Genomic DNA, 13,344 nt, shown 5'->3' with positions numbered 1-13,344 from the left:
GGAAGGCATCTTTTGTTCTTGGATAGGATAATTCAATATTACAAAAATATCACTTCTCTCTGAGATTATTTATAAACTTAATATAATTCCAATAAAAACACAAACAAGCTTTTTAAATAGAGCTCCATAAGTTGGTACTTAAATTCACAGGAAGAAGCAAACTTGCAAGAATAGTCAGGGAAACAATAGAGAGAAAAAAACCCACAAAACCATTATAAGGGGAAAATAGTCCTACCAAGCATTAATTCATATTCTAGAGCTTCTGTAATTAAAATAGCACACTACTGGGGTATGGATAGACAATTAAACTAGTGGAATAGAATAGAAAGCCAAGAAAAACATATGGAAATTTAATATATGATAGAGGTACCATCTCAAGTAACTGGGGCAAAGATGAATATTTTAATAAATGATACTGGGACAACTGGGTAGCTATTTGGAAGAAGATAAAATTAAATACACATCCGTACCATACACAAGACTAAGCTCTAAATGGATCGGGGCTTTAAGTCTAAATGTAAAACGTGAAACCAAGGAAGAACTAAAGAAAACATGGGTGACTTCTTCTCCAACTTTGATATAGATAGAGAAAGGCTTTCCTATGACCCAGAATCCAGAGGTAATAAAAAAAATATCGATAAATGTGTATGGTGGTGCCACCTGCAGTTCCAGCCACTCAGGAGGTGGAAGCAAAAGAATCACTTGAACCCCGGAGTGCGAGGCTACAGTATGCTATTATTGCACCTGTACTCCAGGTATAATAGCCTCTGTACTCCAGCCTGGGCAACACAGCAAGATCCCTTCTCCTAGAAAAAGGAAAGAAAGCATTTATAAATTTGCCATTAAATAAGGACACAGGTTCTACTTCCTAATATAATCACCTAAGGGGTTAGAGTCTCAACATATACATTTGGGGGGAATCACAAACATTCAGACCATAAAAAATTGCATGGCAAAAACACTATAAGTAAATCTAAAGATAACAGACAAACTGGGAGAAAGCGTTTGTCACATAGCACAGGCTATGATCCCTACATAGAACAAACTTTAAAAAAGAGAGACAAAGGATTAACAACCCAATACAAAAGTGGGAAAAGGACTGGAATAGAAAATTCACTCAAACATACGGAAAATTTTCCAACTTGCCTAAAATTAGAGAATTGCAAATTGAAACAAAAATGTGGTATTATTTCTTATCTATTAGATTGACAGAAAGAGAAAGTATGACACATCCCATTAGAAAGTATATTATTGTCATATGTTTGTGGACATGCACATTAGTGTAGCTCTCTTGGAGGAGAATTTGGCAATAACTTAATGAACTACACATGTACTGCCTTTTAACCCAGTAGTCCCATTTCTAGGATCATACCCTCCCCTAATTCTTTCAGGCTGCAATAACAAAATATACTATAAACTCAGTAGCTCATAAACAGCAGAGATTTATTTCTCTGGGTTCTAAAGGCTGGAAAAGTCCAGGATGAAAATGTGGGCAGATTCAGTGTCTGATGAGGCCCAAGTTCTGGCTTAGGACAGCACATTCTTGCTATGATCTCACATGGTGGAAGCTCCCGTGGGCCTATTTCACAAGGGCACTAACTTTATTCGTGAGGGCTCCACCCTTGTGGCACGGTTACTTCCCAAAAGGCTCTCCCTCCTAATACCACCACCTTAGGGGTTAGATTCTCAACATATAAATTTGGAGATATCACAAAAATCACATCATACTGTACTGAACTCCTTGGTTCAAGTGATTCTTTTGCTTCCACCTCCTGTGTAGCCAGAACTGCAGGTGGCACCACCATACACAATTCATCAATACGTTCAGATCTTACTCTGAAGATATACTTCCAAAATTACATTTGTACATAAGTATTCATTACAGCATTGTTTGTAACTACAAAATATTTGAAATAGCCTAAATCCCTGTGCAAGGGAGTGGTTAAACAAACTTTAAATAAACTAAATCCACATGTTGGAAAACTAAGCAGCCATGAAAACAAGTAAGATCTCTATGAACTAATAAGGAAAAATTCAGTGAAAAAGCAAAGTGCAAAAGTGGTGCACTACCCCTCATGTAAGAACCAATGGGATGTAGGAATACCTCATTTTATTACACTTTTCTGCAGTTTTACAAATTGAAAGTTTGCAACCATGCACAGAATAGGTCTGCTGGTGCCATTTTCTGAGAGCACGTGCTCCCTTCGTGCTTCTCTGTCTCATTCTGGTAATTCCCACAAGATTTCAAAATTTGCATTATTATTATATCTGCTGTGGTGATCTATGATCGTGATCTTTGATGTCACTATTGTTTTGGGGCACCAAGAATCACGCACAGGTCAGATGATGAACTTAATAAATGTGTGTGTTTGATTGCTCCACTGATCAGCCACATCTCATTCCTCTCAGGCTCCCCAGTTCCCTGAGACACACAGCAATATTGAAAGCAGGCCAGTACATAACCCGGCAACGAGCTCTTAAGTACACAAGAGAAAGGAAGAAGGGTATGTCTCTCACTTTAAATCAAAAGCTAGACATAATTAAGACATATCAAAAGCTGGGATAGGTCAAAAGTTAAGCCTCTTAGGCCAAACAATTAGCCACAGTGTGAATGTAAAGGAAAAATTCTTGAGAAAATTAAAGGTCTACTTCAGTGAACATACGAGTGATAAGAACCTGAAACCGCTTTATTGCTGATATGGAGAAAGGTTTTCTACTCGGATAGATTAAATGAGTCACATCACCCCTTATGCCAAAGCCTAACCCAGGGCGAGGCCCTGACTCTTCAGTTCTGAGAAGACTGAGACAGGTAGGGAAGGTGCAGAAGAAAAGTTTGAAGCCAGCGAAGGTTGGCTGACGAGGTTTTATGGAAGAAGCCGTTTCCGGCAGAAAGTGCTGATGTAGAAGTGGCCACAAATTATTCAGAAAACTAGCTGAGATCACTGATGAAAGTGGCCACACTAAACATCAGATTTTCCGTGGTGATGAAACAGCCTGCTTTTGGAAGACAACGCCATCAAGGACTTTCATAGCTAGAGAGAAGAAGTCAGTACCTGGCTTCAAAGCTTCGAAGGACAGTCGGACCCTTTTGGTAGCCTTTTGGGCTACTGCTGCTGGTAACTTTAAGTAGAAGCCAATACACATTTTCTGTTCAGAAAATCCTAGGGCCTGGAAGGCATACTCTATAAATAAAACAACATAACCTGGATGACAGTACATTTGTTTACAGCATGGTTTACTAAATATTTTAAGCCCACTGTTGAGATCTGTTTCTCAGAAAACAGATTCCTTTCAAAATGTCACTGCTGGTTGACAATGCTAATAACGTCACCAAAGGGCTGCGATGGGGACGCACCAGGCAATGAACGACGTTTTCATGCCTGCTAACCACCCTTTCTCCAGCCCATGAATCACGGACTAATTTCAAATTTCAAATCTTATTAATTAAGAAATAAATGTTATAGGGCCTTAGTGATTCTTCTTGTGGATCTGGGCAAAATAAATCAAAAACCCTTTGGAAAAGACTTTTCTTTCTAGAAGACATTGAGAATGTTTGTGCTTCCTGAAAGGAGGTCACAATATCAACATTTAAAGGCACTTGGGAGAAGTTGGCTTTAACCCTCATGAATAACTTAGGGGGGGTTAAGACTTCAGTGGAAGAAGGAACTGCTGATGTGGGAGAAATAGGAAGACAAGTAGACTTGGAGGTGGAGCCTGCAGGTGGACGGAATTGCTGCAGTCTCACGACAGAACTTGAGCAAGCGAGGAGCTGCTTCTCAGGGATGAGCAGAGAAAGCGGTTTCTGGAGACGGAATCCACTCCTGGGGAAGAACATTGTTTACACGACGAGAAAGGCTTCAGAATAGTTCGGAAGTTTAGTTGATAAAGCAGTAGAGGCATTTGGGAGGACTGACACTCATTTTAAAAGAAGTTTTAGTGTGGGTTAAACGCTATCACACGCCACAGTGAAATCTCTTGAGGAATGAAAAGGTTTTGGCAAATCTCACTGTTCTCTTATTCTAAGAAATTACCACAGTCCAAATGTAATGAAAATTTCACACCTATTAATTATTAACATTGAATATTTTCTGTAAATAGGCAATTAAATATTAATTTTTATTTTCCAATTTTTCTAAAATTTGGAGTCTATGTCTTATTTTTAGGACCTGTGACTCTCAGGGGCCCTACCCACTGTACCTCTGTGTCTAAGTGTTAAAGATTCCATCATTGCAAGCGTGGAACTCAGAAGAAAGCGAACTAAGATTATGGTAATATGGAGTTTGAACTTTGCAGATAATGGTTGGGACACAATCTGAGTGGTGATCCAATCAGTAAGGTGCAAGAATGAAGAACAAGACTCATATTTTTTAGGGGTCGTCTGCTTGGGAGATGGGAGACAGTGAAGTAGTCACGGTCCTGTTCCTTTCCTTTCCCCCTCTCTAGACTTTCTCGCTTAAAGCACCAGTTCAAATAGGAGGTGTCTCTCCCAATAACAGTAGATTTAATAATTTCAAAGGTGAACTACACAGACGTAGAATTACCATATGGCCCAGCAGTTCCATTCCTAGGTAGGCACCCAGGTGAAATGAAAACTTGGCCACACAAACACTGGTACACAAACAATCGTAGCAGCGCTATTCATAACAGCCCAAAGGTAGAGAGAACTCAAGTGTCTGCTGAGTGACAAATGGATAAATAAAATGCAGTATAATCATATAATGAATTATTAGTCAAAAACATAAGGAAATGAAGTACAGATATACAGTATAACATGGATGAACTGCAAGAACATTGTCCTAAATGAATGAAGTGGGTCACAAAGACCTCATATTGTGCGAGTCTGTTTATACGGAATACCCAGAAGAGGCAAATGTGGAGAGACAGAAAATAAATCAGTGCTCACTTAGGAAACCTGGGGGATGGGGGGCCAGTAAGTCCCTGCTAATGGATGAGACTGCTGTAAAACTGAGTGCTGTGATAGTCGCACAACTCTGAATTACTAAAAACCACGGACCTGTCCGGTTCACATGGCTAAACTGACTATGTGAGGTATATGTCAATGAAGCTGCTTTACATTTAAAAAAAATGGAAAAAAAGGAAGTCACCATAGCCACCTCAACCTTCAGCAACCACCACCCAATCAGTTAGTCGCCACCAACAATGAGGTGAGACCTTTCACCAGCGAAATGATTATGACCCCTGGAGGACTCCTGACTGGTAGCTTTGTGTAGCATAAACTATTTTTTAATTATGGCCTGTACATAGTATGTGGTTGCACACTCGATACACTACAGTACAAAGTCAGGCGATTAAGTTCACTGGCTCACCCTAGAAAAGTGCTACAGACCTCACCACTGAGCATCTCAAGGTCACCTTCAAGGTGCTCCCTTGGGAAGCTGTGCACCAACACCAGCGCCTAGTCCACCCCTCAAAGCAATTTTGGAACTCTTTTCTGGAACGGCCATCACAGCTCTCATCATATGAAGCCTGACAATCATGTTCATGAGCTCATCCTAGAAAAACTCATCCCAGGCACTGGCGTCAGTGTGTAGTTTCCTGAGGAGAGCACTTCCAAGGTGACCATGGTGACATTCAGCAATGAGGTATGTAGCACTTTTTCTCAAAGGAGTTCTTGAACTTCATTGTCTGACCTCATCTAATGTAAATTTAGCTATTACATGCATCAGAAAACCAATACATTTGTGTAACTTGCTTTCTTGTGTGGTATTTGCTCTACTGTGGTGGTCTGAATCCAAACCCACAATACTTCCAACGTGTGACCGTGTAAGAAAATATACTTATATCTGCTAATCTGTGCAAAAAACAAAAGGCAAACAGAATCCTGACCTAAAGTAATACCTGTGCCGGATGGTATGGAAAAAGAGTAGAGAGAGAGAAATGGAAATGGAGTGGTGGGGATGAGAAGGCGGGGTGGCTCCTGGGGGTGCACCTACCACAGCTCTCACTACGACCATGGCCCGCCCGCTGATCTGCATAACATGAGGCCAACAGCCACGTTGTCTTCAGGGCTGGACACAGGAGGCCTCAGGGAGACAATTCTCATCCCTCCCTTTTGCACTTGTCAGACAAGTCACATTTCTTCATTTATGAAACAGCAATAGTTCTTTGTCTAGATTTTTTAACAAATATTCTATTTAGAACAATAGTTAAGAACAAAATCAATTTTTAAGTACCAAACGAATATTTATTTCTGATCTATCCATTATGAGTTTATGACCAATCCCTTTGACATAAGGTGCTGCAGGCACCTTTCACAGCTCTGGAATCAAACTAGTGAATTCCTGGCGGGCGGACTTGGTGCAGGGCTTAGTCACCTCCTCAACCGGCTCCTCTGCCTCTCTGAGGCAGTTTACCCTCAGTGGTTTGGGGTGGGAACACCCAAGAGTAAAGTATACTCTTTAGCAATTTTGAAATACACACAATAATATATACAATTATGATTTGTCAATTAAAAATAAAATTTTTAAAAAAGAAACTACCTTCAGTTAGGTAACTCCAGGAGAAGGATGGGGGAGATGGGGAACTCCTACGCGGTGTCTCATCTTTCTCCTGCAGTTGCCAAACCGGTTGGAAAGCCTCCTCTTTGCACATGACACGGCTTGCATTTTGCCACATTCACTACAAGGACATGTTATCACTGTCAGGCACGTGTCCTGATTATGCTGGTTGTAATGCCAGACTCGAGAGAGACTCAGGCAAGGGCGGTGGGTATAATATGCTTTATTCAGCTTCTGGGCGGCTGGTGAACTGTGTTACATGGGAGGTCTGCCCTAGCTCTCGGCAGCAGGGAGCTAAGACATACATTGCAATCTGTGATCCATGATACTGCAAGGGAAAGGTCCTGTGCTCCTTTATACCCTGGGGAATGAAAGTGGCAACATTCCACGCAGAGTTACCTAAGTATGACTTCACTGTACACAGGCTATCGAGACATACAAGGCGCTTTCCCATGGGAAGAAAGCCTAGACGGTTTCATCTTGTCCCATCCCAAGACCATGGGAGAGAAGCCCTCTCCTATCCCTACACTGGTGCAATTCTATTGCACGTAAACCTTTCACGTTGATAATATTAGTTAGCTTTGTTTTCTTGGCATAGGTGGAAGAATCAGAGCTGAATTTGACTTCTAACCTCAGGCAAAACCTCTCTGAGTCTTTTTTTTCTATCTGTAAAACTGGAATAATAATAACTGTCTAGACTAAAACCTAAGCCACAGTGCCAATTTCTTTTTATTTAATCTTCTGTGGTCAGTAAGAACATCTCTTCTGTCACTATTTTTAAAAATAAGACAGAATTATGTTTCCCAAAGTCATTGGTCTTTGTCAAAGTTTATGATCATGAGCAAAGAAACTAACTCAGGCTAAGGAGTCAACAGAAAATTATTTAATTAAAGCATATTTTTCAGATCAGAAAGTCTCCATGAAAGCTTCAGAACCAGATCTGGAGATCACATAAGCAGGAGAAAACGCTCTAAGCTAAGCTAAGCCTCAGAACTGTCTGGAGCTGCACCTCTGCCACTGCCATGGGCACAGGCGGCAGCGGGTACACCAGCTCCTCTGATACGGGAGCCAGGATGACAGCTGCCCAAGCACCAAGTCTGTGGTCTCTACACATGACCCTGCCAGCACCGAGTCCTTGGAAGTCTCTGATTCTTCATGGCACCAGCTTCTTATTCAAGTCTGGGGCAGGCCCATCAGATCAGCTAACACCATGTCTCTTGTCTCCCAGATATTTTCCCATTTATTTTGAGATCATTGCAACTTATCTCATTAGGTGAGGGTCCCCCCAGGTAGCACAGGGGTTCAGGTACTTTTTAGTGAAAATGTAACAAATGCCCACTATAGAATTTTAGTAGTAAGTATCATGTGGAAAAAAAAAAGGGATGTTCCATTTTTTATGAACAGGTTTATGATTTATCTGATGTTCCACAATCAGATAAGTTCAGTCTATTAGTCAGGATTCTCCAGGCAAACTAACAGAACAATAAGATACACACACACACACATCACAAAATGAGATTTATTATATAGAATTGGCTCATGAGGGCTTGGCACAGTAGCTAAGTAGTTAGGGTGCCAGTCACAGGCATCGGGGATGGTGGATGAAGCCCAGCCGAGGCCTGCTAAAACAACAATGACAACAATAACGAAAAATGGCCGAGTGTTGTGGTGGGAGCCTGTAGTCCCAGCTACTGGGAGGCTGAGGCAAGAGAATCACTTAAGCCCAAGAGTTTGAGGTTGCTATGAGCTGTGATGCCACAGCACTCTACTGAGGATGACATAATGAAATTCTGTCTCAAAAAAAAAAAAAAATTGTCTCATGCAATTATGGAAGCCAAGAAGTCCCACAATCTACCATTTGCAAGCTGGAGACCCAGAAAAGCCAGCTGTGTAGTATGAGGCCTAAGGATGTGAGAGTCAATGGTTGGACTCCAGCCTGTACCTGAAACCCTGAGAATCAGGAGTGCTGAGGCAGGAGATTAGTGTCCCAGCTCAGCAGTTAGAGCCTCTTTTAAATAGAACAAAAAGGCTGAAGAAAGCTGTTCTGCTTAGAAGTTGCTGTATGAACAACAACACATTTTAAGGAAATGTTTTCTGATACGATCTGGCCTAAATCCACAAGCTTCACTCTTGGTCTCAAGATTTACAGGGTTTCAAAATCAACTATAGCTTAATATATTTGTAATAGTAATCAATACAAACCAAACTTTAGTAATTATTTATCTTTTTCCCTTACAGAGGCTTCGAGATTATCCTTCGAGACCCCAGTGTGTCTGGCTGCACCCTCTGTCCCTTCATTACTTTCTATTGAGTACAATGGCTCTGTTATTACTACTGTTACTTTGCTGTGGTGTCCACTTAAGCATCCGGTATCTTTCTACATAATCTCCAATCAATTCTAAACAATTACAAATTTAGATACAACATTGTAACTAGCCAACATTAATTGCTGCTTTCCCCAATTAACAATGCTTCCCACATGATTAAGTCCATAGGCCAGTTAATGTACAATGCTTTCAATTCTAGCCCATTATGTCAATTACAAATCATTCTGTGGCATCTGCTAGTGCTGATTTGTGAGCTATGCTATCACCTTATTGAGCTTTTATCCTGTTAATGACCCTGCTGCCACAATGCTCACATCATTCAATATAAATTGGCTGTGGCTCCATGTTTTATCAGTGGGATAGTGTGTGGGTGTGTCTTAAGAAAAAAAAAAAAAAACTACTGTTTTGTGAATATTCCAAAATGTTTCTTAATGATCTCGTGTAGGGAGATGGCCAGAGACTGATTGGTGTCTTCAAAACCCTGGGGTAAAATCCACCGTGTTTGCCATTTCCCTTCTCCTTTGGAAAGATAATGATGTTTGTCTAAATTTAGCATAGAAGTCCCAGGAGTCCCCCCGTCCCATCTCCAGTCTGGGCTCGTTTTCTCCCATTTTTGACTGATATTCCCTAGTGCTGTTTAAACTTCTCCTCCTCACTGGAATGGTTGTTGGTGCCTCATTCTGAGTCCCCGTTCCCAGTACCTTTATTTCCCCAACACTGACTTGGGGTGTGGATAAAGTGGACTTCCAGTGGAGAACCCCACTATTGATTTAGGCCATCCTGAACTCTGCCCGTTCCCAGTCTTCATTACTCCCAGCAAGATACATACTCGCCAAGATGTCTCTCATTGCGTCCATAGTGCAGGTCTGGGAGAATTTGAAATGCAAAACCTCTCTTTTTTCTTTCTTTTTTTTAGAAACACTTTTTTTGTTGTTTTCACCCTGGGCAGAGTGCTGTGGCATCCACGTAGCTCACTGTAGCCTCAAACTCCTCGACTTACACCATCTTCCTGCCTCAGCCTCCTGAGTAGCTGGGACTACAGGTGTCTGCCACAATACCTGGCTAGTTTTTCTATTTTTAGTAAGATGGGGTCTCATTCTTGCTAGGCTGGTCTCAAACTCTTAAACTCAAGGGATCCTCCCACCTCGGCCTTCTGGAGTAGTAGGATTACAAGATGAGCAGTGGGCCCAGGCTCTTTTCTTGTATTCTTTTGACAGGAGAGAAGAAACTGAAAGCTGCTTGAGTGCTCCTTAGACCACACATTTCAAGCTCCAAATATGTAAAAAAAAAAGACTTAGATGCATAATTACAAACTTTGAATTATTTCTGCTTTTCTTTGAAAACTTTAAAATTTATTTTCAATGTGTCAGGCACAGTACTAAGTTATATTTGAATGTAAAATATAGTATAATGAGATATATTATAACATAACATATAGAATATTATTAATAATATATAATACCTATCTGTCTACACACTTACAATACCACTATGGCATAAGGATTAAGAGAATTGGTGATTATCTGGTTCAAAGCAATCAATTTCTCTGTCTGAAAAACTGGTCCCTAATCTGTATGTGATGTTTGTGTCTAAATTACTGCTATAGGTTTTATTCTTCAAGATCCCCTAAAGGAATTAAATAATGTTAGGTGACCTACTAGAACAGCAGTTCTGCTCCTAGTAGCAGAAAATTAGGCTAGAATCCTCAAGAGATTTGCTAGCAAAATTAGCAGCAGAGGATATAAAAGCAGCAACTGATTCTGCTAGAAAATGAGCAGACGGGAAGGCACTAATCTTATTAGCAACAATGCCGTCAGTCAAAACAGTAAGAACCCAGGAATGAGGCTTTGAAGGCTATTTGCTGTAAGAGTCCCTGTTTCTATTCTTATTTCAAGACCAATGACAGGGTAAAGGATAATGGCAGCAAATGAAATCCAACAGAGGCAAAAAAGCAGAGCTGCGTGAGTGTTCCGTTACATAATTTTGTAAGAACTGGGCATAGCTCAAGAGTGATGCCGGGCATGCACAATACTAAATGTCCACACGCCACAAGAAATTGCTACTGTATTCATAGTATCCTGAAGTGTTTGTAAGAATGGTCCCTCCACATAGTGTTAACCAGGCTGGGTAGTTTAATGGATTCAGATAGGAAGCGTGTGCACCAAGCCCCACCCCCGTGCAGAGAAGAGGTGACCCAGCCCACATTGTCTAGGCTGTGAACATGAACACTAGACCATGGGGTGTGTTCTCAGGGGCCTCCATCCACAGACACAGTACTTTCGCTCCCTGGGCCTGTGGGCCTAGCGGGTGGGGTGGTATGTGTACTTCATTTCACCTTCAATTGAGTGTAAGGTTCTGAGTTCCTAAAAGCCTAGAGTTCAATGAGAAACTCACTTTTCCCAAACAAAAGGGACCCAAATACTATGTAAGATAAAGATGCTCTCACTCTTTACCACCGGTCTAGACCTAGTCCTAGACTCAGGCTAATATTCAAACTTGCTCATTTACCTTGAACTTTCCTCTGATATGAATTGACCTGAGTTTTATCCCTAGATTTTAAGGCCTCTGGCCTCTCATCTGTAAATTCTCTAAGTCTCTTTCCAAGGTCAACTTTTAGATTTTATGACTAATTGCGTCAGACTTACAACCGGAACGGCTAAGACACGTGAACACAGGCATTTGCTTGGAGTTTTATGAAGACATTGAAACAAAATGGACTTCTTTGTTACCAAATCCAATGGCCTCAACTTAATTCCCAGCTGGGTACAATCTCTGGTAACTTGACAGCAGAAACAATATGAAAATAATACAATTATGTTTCCCTTTCCATATTCATTGTGGAATTGATTAAATATTCATTTTTAAAAACCCAAGTGACTGGTGCTTGTTCCTGAACACAATTAAGGAGTTCTAAGTGTCAGTGCAGAGAGTCAGTCTGAATGACAAGGCAGCGTCATGGGATAACTTCAAAAAACATCGTGGCAAAGCCAGAGCAGCTCAGTACAGGTGAACAATTTCCCCTCTAGCACCACGTTTGGCAGTGGGATGCTCGAAAACGTCATTTCTTCCCTCCTCTGTATTGTCTCATTTATATACAGGAAAATCATTGGGCAAATCTCCAAAATTCTATCATCCAAGGGAAATCTGTCTCAATGTCTTAAGCTAAGAGGTGGAGACTGTCTTTTACATTAGCCTGTTACTGGTTTTTACCTACCCTTTCAATTCTTATTTTATTTGATTTTTTAACTAGTACCTTGATTTTCCTTTTGGGAGCTACTCCTCCCCAACTCCTGGCCCTTGAGATTTAGGTGACTGCACCAGAGTGGACCTGGATCTGTTTCTGGCCGATTGGCAAATTTGAACACAATAGTTCTTATGATACCTAGAGTGAGTCTACCCCTGGACTTATTGGTAATGTAATTTTATAAGTTCCATTTCTTAATAACCAATAGAATTCTAGCTCTCTTATTTTAGACCAAAGCCCTTTGCCTGTGACACAGGCTAATTCTATTTTGTGTGGCTACAGTGCCACTAGGGTCATGCATTTCTCTTAGACAATGACAGGCCCATACTTTCTGACTGCTTTGATTTTCTGATATCCCCTCAGGATAAGACACTATTGATTTTGAAGGTCACAAAGGTAATGTTTGAAAAGGATTGCCAAGAAATAAACAGTTAAGGAAAAGCTAGAGGTGCTGTAAGGACAATGGAATGAAAAATAGGGACAACTCTTCCTACCGCAGGGAGGGCAGCAGGCTTTTCCTAGAAGAAGGAAGGGAAGAAAGAAAGCATATTCAACCCTAAAGCCACCTGGCCCTGTGAAGCAGCACTGGTGCTGTCATTTTGTCCACCATAATCACTGAAGGAGAAAAAGAACAGTAACTAGCAGACCAATATCCTCAAGAGCTACACTATCCTTTCTCAGGGAAGGTAGTGTTGTAGAATAATGGTTCAAATCACAGATTCTGGGGGCAAACTGCCCAGTCCTCATGGTCACTAACTAACCGTGTGAGCTACCAATGTCATGATCACTCCATAGCTCTTAGATCTATCGCCATCTCACCTGATCTGAAGGTTCTTGTCTCAACCACCATGTCTCTGACATTGGTGCCTCCGTTAGCAAGTCTGTACTCAAGGCCTTGGCTTCAAAGAGGGCTGACTTCACTAGATTTCAGCCAAAGCCAGAAGCCAGGAGACAGAGACTGAGTCTCATGTCACTACTAACAGTTCTGTGACTTTGAGAACGTCCCCATGTCCTCTTATCTACAAAGTGAGTACAGTCATTTCCCTTTTGCCTGCCCAGGGCTTTTGCAGGAGGCAGTTCCAAATCCTTACAAGGAGTCCTCCTGGGATGGGGGGGCAAAATGGATCTGATTTAGTGGGTCCATAAGGTACTGGGGGCTACTGAGGTGAGGACCACATCTGCTTGATCACCACAGTGTCCCTGCCATGCCACATGGTTGATACTATAATATATGTTTATTGAATAAGTGGTTTAA

The sequence above is a fragment of the Otolemur garnettii genome, unplaced genomic scaffold (genome assembly GCF_000181295.1).
Source record: "Otolemur garnettii isolate 467f Iridium unplaced genomic scaffold, OtoGar3 scaffold00030, whole genome shotgun sequence".
Lineage (NCBI taxonomy): Eukaryota > Metazoa > Chordata > Mammalia > Primates > Galagidae > Otolemur > Otolemur garnettii.
Note: the sequence above shows the minus strand (reverse complement) of the source record.